This window comes from Bos indicus, chromosome 8 (assembly GCF_029378745.1).
Source record: "Bos indicus isolate NIAB-ARS_2022 breed Sahiwal x Tharparkar chromosome 8, NIAB-ARS_B.indTharparkar_mat_pri_1.0, whole genome shotgun sequence".
NCBI classification, from domain to species: Eukaryota; Metazoa; Chordata; class Mammalia; order Artiodactyla; family Bovidae; genus Bos; species Bos indicus.
The window spans coordinates 76806744-76817035 of record NC_091767.1 but is presented as its reverse complement, the minus strand read 5'-3'; positions in this window follow the sequence as shown (position 1 = coordinate 76817035).

Below are 10292 nucleotides of genomic sequence, written 5' to 3'. Positions count from 1 at the left end.
GGTGTGCCTTTATGTGGTCTTTTATGTCAGGTTTCTTATCACGTTTTCAAGGTTCGTTCATGTTGTAGCATGTGTCAGCGCTTCATTCCCTTTCATGGCTGAATAATACTCTATTTTATGGCCATACCACATTTATTCATTCATCTGTTGATGGACACATCACTTAGATATTATGAATAATGCTGTTATAACACAAGTAAGTATTTGTTTGAGTCTGTTTTTAATTCATTTGGATATCTACCTAGAGTGGAATTGTTGGGTCATATGATAGTTTTTAACTTTTTTGAGGAACTTCCTATTTTCCACAGCAGCTGTACTATTTTACATTCCCATCAGCAAGGTGTGTTTTCCAATTTTCTCTACCTCCTTGGCAACACTTAACCATTTTCTGTTTTTCTTGGTTTTGTTTCAGACTTCAGCCATTCTGCTGAGTGTTGGATGGTTATCTCATTGTGGTTTGGTTTGTATCTCCCTAATGAGTTAATGATGATGAGCATCTTTTCTTGTGCTTTATTGGCTGTTTGTACATCTTCTTCAGAGAAAGGTCTTTTCAAGTCCTTTGCCTTTTGAAAATATTTGTTGTTGAGTTGTGGGAGTTTTTAAAATATATTCTGGATATTAAACCCTTTCAGTTACAGATTGTCTTTTCACTTCTTGATAATGCCCTTTGTACAAAAGTTTTAAATTTTTAAAGTCAAGTTTTTCCTTTGTTGCTCCTGATTTTGGTGCCATATATAAGAATTCATTCCCAATCCAAGGTCATGGAGGTTTTCCTCTATATTTTCTTCCGTTTTATGGATTTAGCTATTATGTACAGGTCATTCATTGATCCATTTGAATTGGTCCCATTGTTCTGGATTTGCAAAGAGTAGACAGGAGTTGGGTTTTTTCTTTTTTCCCCCATTTCTGTCCCTCTCTTTTAAGAAAAAGAGAAGTATGCCTCAAAGAGAACATGATAGGTATTAAAATGTAGCTGGTTGTAGACCATGCTCTTGGCCCGTCTTGTTTTTCCCAAAAGAGTCTTCAAGTTCTTCATTTTCCTCTTCTCATTTCTGTTTCCAGTACTACCCAATATGACCTCCCATCTTCTAGTTTCTGGATCAAAGTGTGATATGTTTCATATTCAGGCACTAAACTTACAGTCTTGTGTACAAACTCTGAGCACTGATCCCAGCCATAATGTGGCACTATTGTAAGCCTAGCATAAAATATTAAGCAGGCAGTGGGTGCAAAGCAGCCTGGAGATGGCATGTGGGTGAAATCTGTAGTAGAAAGTATGTTTGTGATAGGGTTCCCTGCTAGCACGTGAAGAATCTGCCTGCAATGCAGGAGACACTGGTTCAATCCCTGGATGGGGAATATCCCCTTTTCCCACCCTCACTGCCCCCTGGTGGGCTACAGTCCAAAGAGTTGGATACAACTGAATGACAGAGCACATGTGTTTTTGTTAAGGATTCTTTTTCAAGTGACAAAGACTTGAAACATTGATTAGACTGTGAGGCATGTGGAGGGGATAGCTTTGTGGAAATCCTCAACAAATTTAGGAGATAATTAAGGGGCTGTAGAACATGTTAATCTTCGAAGAGGAGGTGGTAATTCTCAACCTTGGCTTCACATCAGTCAGCTAAGAAGACTGTTGAAATCATAGAGAGTCTGTTCTCATATTACTGTGAAATTATGTTAGAGATCAATATCAAAAGATAGTTGACAGGGGATATATGTATACCTATGGCTGATTCATGTTGAGGTTTGACAGAAAACAACAAAATTCTATAAAGCTGTTATCCTTCAATAGAATTAAAAAAAAAAAAAAGATTAAAATTACTGTCCTGCCCCCCCCCCCCAAAAAAAAGATACTTGAAAGTAACCCCATATTTTCAGTGCAGTGTCACATTTAACAAGAGAGATCTTAGGCTTAGCCATCAAAAGTTTCAGTAAATTTAGAAGACAAAAAACAGAGGGTGGTTGCAGAGAAGAAAGCATTTAAATGAGAAATTAATATCAAGGATACCTTAAAAAAGCTCATGTACTTGGAAATTAAATGTCCACTTTTAAATGAGTATATCTAAGAAGCCATTACAAGGAAAATTAGAAAATATTTGTAATAGAATAAAAATGAAGAGAATTTACCATACTTTGTTGCATGCAGCTGAAACTGCTCAATTAAATACAAATTGGAGTCTTGAATAATGTATGAAAACAAATGACAGTAGCATAAAACTTTGTGAGATTTGAAGAAAATCTGTACTTAATAGTGTCACATTAATTTCCTTTTTTTTAAACAACAATAATTTCTTTATATTCTCACAACTGGATTAGAAGTTTTAAGCCTCATTTAAATTTTTTTAAATTAAAATACTGAGATAATACTTTCTAGACTTTGGCAGTAATACTAGATGCCAAAATACATGAGAGTATATATCAGATTTCTGAGTGAATATGAATTAGGGATCTAGCATTCTATTCATACTAAGTCAAACAAGTGGAATCAAAATGTCAAATTTTTTAAATTTGACTAAATAGGCAAAAATTGATAAATTTTATAGAATATATGTATTATACATACTATATATACACACATGTATACAAAAGCTTTTCTACTGTGCTTGGTAAAGGCTTGAGAAAAAACATCAAAAGATGGAGAAATTGGAAAACAAACTAAATGAAACGGGAACACTGAATATGAAACAAACTAGATAAAAGATCATCACACAGTCCAGTTTTTAAACATGGCTGTTCATTAAAAATACATCTGGAGCTTTGGAGAACAACAGCAGTACCTGGTCATTTGTATTTTTCAAAAAATTCCAAGATAATTCTGATATGTATCTGGATTTTAAGAAATGATTATAGTTTTTCTATTAAATGGTAGTTTTAGTGATCATTGAGAGTCCCTTGGACTGCAAGGAGATCCAACCAGTCCATCCTAAAGGAGATCAGTCCTGAGTGTTCATTGGAAGGACTGATGTTGAAGCTGAAACTCCAATACTTTGGCCACCTGAAGCAAAGAGCTGACTCATTTGAAAGGACCCTGATGCTGGGAAAGATTGAAGGCAGGAGGAAAAGGGGTCGACAGAGGATGAGATGGTTGGATGGCATCACTGACTCAATGGAGATGATTTTGAGTAAGCTCCGGGAATTGGTGATGGACAGGGAGGCCTGGTGTGCTCTGGTCCATGGGGTCACGAAGAGTCGGACACGACTGAGCAACTGAACTGAACTGACCTTAGTGACAGTTCTATTATTTTCTGTTGACTAATCATGATATGGGCTTCCCTGGTGGCTCAGACGGTAAAGCGTCTGCCTGCAATGTGGGTGACCTAGGTTCGATCCCTGGGTTGGGAAGATCCCCTGGAGAGGGAAATGGCAACCCACTCCAGTACTCTTGCCTGGAAAATTCCACAGACAGGAGCCTTGTAGGCTACGGTCCATGGGGTCGCAGAGTCAGACATGACTGAGTGACTTCACTTCAATCGATACAATTTTTGTATTCAGCAAAAATGACAATAGTAGAAGATGTTTATCAGTGTTTACAATCAATAGCTAGACAAAAAATAAAAGATCATTACTTTTGCAAGCCATAATGGAAACATGATTAACCTAACTATAAAATAATTATATATTTTGAGGGGCTAAGTAGAGTGATGTGGTAAGTGGAAGTGCATACATGTACATGTTTTCATCCACCCAGCCAGTCTATCTTGGTTCTTGCATTTAATCCATTTACACTTAAGGTAATTACCTTATCAATATGTATGATCCTATTACCATTTTCTTAATCATTTTGGGTTTATTTTGTGTAGGTTTTTTTCTTTCTCTTGTGTTTCCTGCTTAAAGAAGTTCCTTTAGCATTTGTTGTAAAGCTGGTTTGGTGGTACTGAATTCTGTTAACTTTTGCTTGTCTGTAAAGCTTTTGAGTTCTCTGTCAAATCTGAACGAGAGTGTTAATGGGTAGAGTATTCTCGGTTGTAGGTTCTTCCCTTTCATCACTTTAAATATATAATGCCATTCCCTTCTGGCTTGTAGAGTTTCTATTGAGAAATCAGCTGATAACCTTACAGGAGTTGCCTTGTATTTTGTCGTTTTTCCCCTGTTGTTTTTAATATTTTATCTTTGTCTTTAGTTTTTGTCAGTTTGATTAGTATATGTCTTGGTGTGTTCCTCTTTGGGTTTATCCTGCCTGGGACTCTCTGTGTTTCCTGGACTTGGTTGACTATTTCCTTTCCCATGTTAGGGAAGTTTTCAGCTATTCTCTTCAAATATTTTCTTAGGTCCTTTCTCTCTTCTCCTTATTGGACCCCTGTAATACAAATGTTAGAACTGGACATGGAACAATAGACTGGTTCCAAATAGGAAAAGGAGTATGTCAAGGCTGTATATTGTCACCCTGCTTATTTAACTTATATGTAGAGTACATCATGAGAAACGCTGGACTGGAAGAAACACAAGCTGGAATCAAGATTGCCGGGAGAAATATCAATAACCTCAGATATGCAGATGACACCACCCTTATGGCAGAAAGTGAAGAGGAACTAAAAAAGCCTCTTGATGAAAGAGAAAGTGGAGAGTGAAAAGTTGGCTTAAAGCTCAACATTCAGAAAACGAAGATCATGGCATCTGGTCCCATCACTTCATGGGAAATAGATGGGGAAACAGTGGAAACAGTGTCAGACTTTATTTTTTGGGGCTCCAAAATCACTGCAGATGGTGACTGCAGCCATGAAATTAAAAGATGCTTACTCCTTGGAAGGAAAGTTATGACCAACCTAGATAGCATATTCAAAAGCAGAGATATTACTTTGCCAACAAAGGTCTGTCTAGTCAAGGCTATGGTTTTTCCAGTGGTCATGTATGGATGTGAGAGTTGGACTGTGAAGAAAGCTGAGCGCCGAAGAATTGATGCTTTGAACTGTGGTGTTGGAGAAGACTCTTGAGAGTCCCTTGGACTGCAAGGAGATCCAACCAGTCCATTCTGAAGGAGATCAGCCCTGGGATTTCTTTGGAAGGAATGATGCTAAAGCTGAAACTCCAATACTTTGGCCACCTCATGCAAAGAGTTGACTCATTGGAAAAGACTCTGATGCTGGGAGGGATTGTGGGCAGGAGGAGAAGGAGACGACAGAGGATGAGATGGCTGGATGGCATCACTGACTCGATGGACATGAGTCTGAGTGAACTCCGGGAGTTGGTGATGGACAGGGAGGCCTGGCGTGCTGCGATTCATGGGGTCGCAAAGAGTCGGACACGACTGAGCGACTGAACTGAACTGAATTCAAATGTTGTTGTGTTTAATGTTGACCCAGAGGTCTCTTAGGCTGTCTTCATTTCTTTGTTTTGCAGCCATGATTTCCACCATTCTGTCCTCCAGGTCATTTACCCATGCTTCTATCTCAGTTATTCTGCTGTTGATTCCTTCTAGTGTATTACTCATCTCTGTCCTTTAGTTCTTGTATGTCTTTGTTAAACATTTCTTGAATCTTCATCATTGTTTTCCCAATATCCTGGATCATCTTCACTATCAGTATTCTGAATTCTTTTCCTGGAAGGTTGCCTATCTCTACTTCATATAGTTTTTCTGGGGTTTTATCTTGTTCCTTCATTTGAGACATAACTTTTCTGCTTTTTCATCCTAATTAACTTTCTGTAATGTGGTTTTTGTTCTAGCTGCTGTGGGATTGTGGTTCTTCTTGCTTCTTCTGTCTGCCCTCTGATGGAGGAGGCTAAGAGGCTTGTGTAAGCTTCTTGATGGTGGGGACTGGTGGTGGGAAAAACTGGGTCTTGCTCCGGTGGGTAGAGCCATGCTCAGTAAAGCTTTAATCTAATTATCTATGGTGGGTAGGGTTGTGCTCTTTCCATGTTAGTTGTTTAGCCTGAGGTGACCAAGCCCTGGGATCTGTGGGCTCTATGGTAGGGGTTAGTGGTCCAGGACTGATGCTCCCAGTGTGCCCGTCCCCACCACGAGCCACTGCTGACCCATGCCTCCACAAGAGACCCTTCAACAGTCACAAGTATGTCTGGTTCAGTCTCCTGTGGGTCACTGCTCCTGTCCCCTGGGTCTTGGTGCAGACAATGTTTTGTTTGTGTACACCTCCAAGAATGGAGACTGTTTCCCCCAGTCCTGTGGAAATCCTGTAATCAGATCCCATTGGCCTTTAAAGTCAGATTTCCTGGGGAGTCTCAGTCCCTTTGTTGGATCCCCAGGCTGAGAAGCCTGACATGGGGCTCAGAACCTTCGTAACAGTGGGAGAGCTTCTTTGGTATCATTGTTCTCTAGTTGGTGGGTTGCCCACCCGGCACGTATGGGATTTGGTTTTATTATGATTGCTTCTCTCCTACCATCTCTTCATGGCTTTGTCTTTGTCTTTAGGGTATTTTTTGGGGGGTGGGTTCCAGTGTTCTCCTGTCGATGGTTGTTGAACACCTAGTTGCAATTTTGGTGTTCTAGCAGGAGGAGATGAGTGCACATCCTTCTCTGCCATCTTGAACCCACTCAGACTTAAGCTAAGTGACTGTAGGGCCAGGGTTAGAACCACTGATTTAAAGGAAGTAGGAATTTATTAGAATTTAAAGCAGTGCTTCTCAACTTCATTGTGCATACAAATCACCTGGGATATTATTACACTGCATATTCTGATTGAAGAACTCTGAATGGATCTTAGACCTAAAAGTAAGCTAAAACTAAAACTCTTAGAACCTAGAAGAAAACATAGTGTGAATCTTTGTGACCTTGTACAAGCAACCAATGGAAAATAAGTTGGACTTAATCAGACTTAAAAATTTTTGTGCTTAAAAGCTGATCACGTGAAAAAGACAACCCACAGAATGGGTGGAAATATTTGCAAATTGTATATCTGGTAAGTCTTCAAGTTATAGAAAGAACTCCTATAACTCAACAATAAAAAGACAATTAAAAATGGACAAAGGATTAAAATAGACGTTTCTCCAAAGAAGATAAGCAAATGGGCAATAAACACAGGAAAAGATTGTTGTTCAGTTGCTAAGTTATGTCTGACTCTGCGCTCCCAAGGACTATAACCTGCCAGGTTCCTCTGTTGATGGGATTTTCCAAGCAAAAATACTGGAGTGGGTTGCCATTTCCTTTTCCAGGGATCTTCCCAACTTAGGGATCAAATCTGCATCTTCAATTGGCAGGTGGATTCTTTACCATTGAGCCACCAGGGAAGCCCAATGAAAAGAGGAAAATGCAAATCAAAACCTTAATGAGATGCCACTTCATATTCCATTAGGATGGCTGTAATCACAATAACAGTTGTTGACTAGGATTGCTGGTGGGAATGTAAAATGGTGCAGCTACTACTTGGAAAAGAGTTCAGCAGTTTCTTAAAAGGTTAAACCATGGAGTTAACTTTTAACCTAAATTATCTGTGAACGAATGGATAAATGTGGTAGTCTGTACAGTGAGTACTGCCAATATTTATCAATAAAAAGGAATGAAATACTGATACATGCTGAATAAGGGACAAACATTTTTACAGAGGCCTTGGACAACATGCTTGCTAGGTGGGATGTTAGAACTTCTCAAGATCTTTCCCCTTACCCTCACTTCTAGAGTCCTAGTTACAATAGGGGAGGATACATGTCCTGAGAGATTAATCCTCTAGCTTCCTGTCATTCAACCCTCTGTCCTCAGGGTATAATCAACTATCACACTGTGGCCCTTACTTAAGGTTGAAAACCTACCAAATTCTCATTTTTTTGAGAAGGGAAGTTGAAAACCTACCAAATTCTCATTTTTTTGAGAAGGGAAGTTCAAATTAAACCCTCTGAGTTTTTCGCTTATTGCTGTAAAGGTGAATGGTATGTTCTCTCAACTATTTCAAATCTAGGCCTAAAAAACCTTAATGGCAAGAATCTCTGATGAAGGAAAAGCCGTGCCTGTCATCCAAGATCTGGCCTAGTCAGCACTAAAAGGGAGGCCTCTCTGTCCTGAAAGTAGACGGTTTCACAGAACACCTACAATACGGCTCTACGACCATGGTCAAGAAATTCTGTGATTGTTCCTGAACGAGACAATTCTGTAATCGTTTCTGAACCCAGAGGAAAACATGAAGATGACCAAATATTGAATTCCCTGGCAATTCAGTGGTTAGAACTCTGTGCTTTTACTGCCAAGGGTTCGAGTTAAGTCAGGGAAAAATACCTATCTCCCTGTCCTGGCTAATATACTTCTTTAAGAACAGCTTTCGGGACTTCCCTGGTGGTCCAGTGCTTAAGACTGCACTTTCAGTGCAAGGGGTGCTTTTCTATCCCTGCTTGGAACTGACATTCCACATGCCACATAATAATAGTTTTAGCCTCATGTCATGCCTCTCACCTTTTCGAGATAGCCAGTCAACTTACTGAGATAGCCGCTCAACCCACACTTGCTCACAGTATTCATTTAGAGAGAGCCCTGTTTCCTTGAACCTTCTGCCCAGTCACCTAACTTGCCCAAATCATAAGTCCTTGTAACAGCTTACAGAGATATGCCCTCGTGGTTCTGAAGGTGTGTGTTCTTTATGTAGTGAGCAAAAAACCCAGCTTGTTTAATGCAGGTGTGTTCCTCATCACCTGGCAATGGGTTGTGGCTGTCCATTTTAGATAAAGCACGCATTTTCCATTTTGTCACAGTTCTCCACTCCCCGTTGTCTCCCTCATCCCACTGTTACTGTTTTTGTTAGGTTCTCTAGGCATTCAAATATGCAAGTCCTGGTGGGGACTGTCATGATTTTGGTACCTTTCCCCTAGCACCAGCTGACTGGATCCTTGGTTAAGGTATGTGTTACTCAGTATTAGGTCTGGGGTCCTGAGTGATGGCCCCTGACTTCTCAACCTTCACAAAGTGAAATGTAATTTCTACAGCATGTAAAATACGTCGCATGAGGGGAAAACACTGGAGGAATTTGATTATCTGGAAGGAAATCAGCAACAGGCTACATTTCACACGAGATTGTGTAGGAGTTGAAACAGTCCCCTACGTTGAGCCCAAGGGAACCTGTGGGCTGGATGTCTAATCAAATTATACTTCCTTGGTAATTGTTAGGCATTTATAATGCCCATAACAGTCAACATTCCAGTCTCAATAATTTTAAATATACAGATTTGCTCTTCAATGAAAGAATGAGGGCTTCCCAAGTGGCACTAGTGGTGAAGAACCCACCTGCCAGTGCAGGAGACAGAAGAGACCTGGGTTCTATCCCTGGGTCGGGGAAAGGGCATGGCACCCCACTCCAGTATTCTTGCCTGGAGAATCCCATGGATGGAGGAGCCTGGTGGGCTGCAGTCTCTAGGGTCACAATGAGTCGTACACGACTAAGTGACTTAGTATGTACTCATGCACAAAGGGAGAATAAACTTACCTATTAGTTTCAGATAATTAAAATCCCTGGGCGATGGTATCTTTGAAGTCAGGCTGTTTTAATTTCTTCCTTCTTGCACTCCCATCCACTGAAAAGTTTGCTCATCAGGTAATCTCCAGTGAAGCGCAGAATGTGATTACTGAACCTCTGAAGGCACCTGGTGACACCCTGTAGGTGACCCAGTGAGTCTGTGGCAGAAACCAGAACCCAGCCTTTTCAGCATCCCAGTTCCTGAGCCCGCTTACTGTACTGCAGGTCACCCCGTTATCCTGGACTTAAGGATATCATCCCAGATGTTGCCTGATTTGACCTGACCAAGGCTTGGGAAGGTAGAAGGAGACTCTGGCAGGAATTAAGAAGGAAGACTATCAGAGCGCAAAGACTTAAGACTCAGAAGGGGTTCATAAGTTGCCACGCATTCACGAAAGCAGAGGAATGGGAGTTTTCAACCCCTGGCCTCAGATACCCATGGATGACAAGTATTATAAAAGCTAACGTTTGTTGAGCCGTTAGCGTGTTGGGTTTTTATCTCAGCACTCTGCATGTGCTATATATCAGTTCCACAAGCTTATGAGGCAGGCAGCCACCCTGTTTGATAGAAGAGAAAAATGTTTAACCTGAACTGATTCCAGTGGTGGAGAGTGGAGAGAGTCCTACCAGAGGAGATGGTAAGTGGCATTGCAAGATTGAGGAAATATTTGACATCTGTTTTTGCACCACTGCAAACGTTTTTTGCCTGTCCCTTCTTCCCAGGTCTTAGTGGCTGGGCAGGGGTGTGGTCAGGGCCAGGTGGGGAGCAGCTCAGGGGTGGGCGAGTTGTTTGAGCTTGCTATGTTCCTGAGGGCCACCAGAGGGCAGTACTGGTTCACACCACAGCCTCCTTGTGACCATTCTTGGCAAGATTGGAGCCCTGATTCTCAGCCCTACCAGACT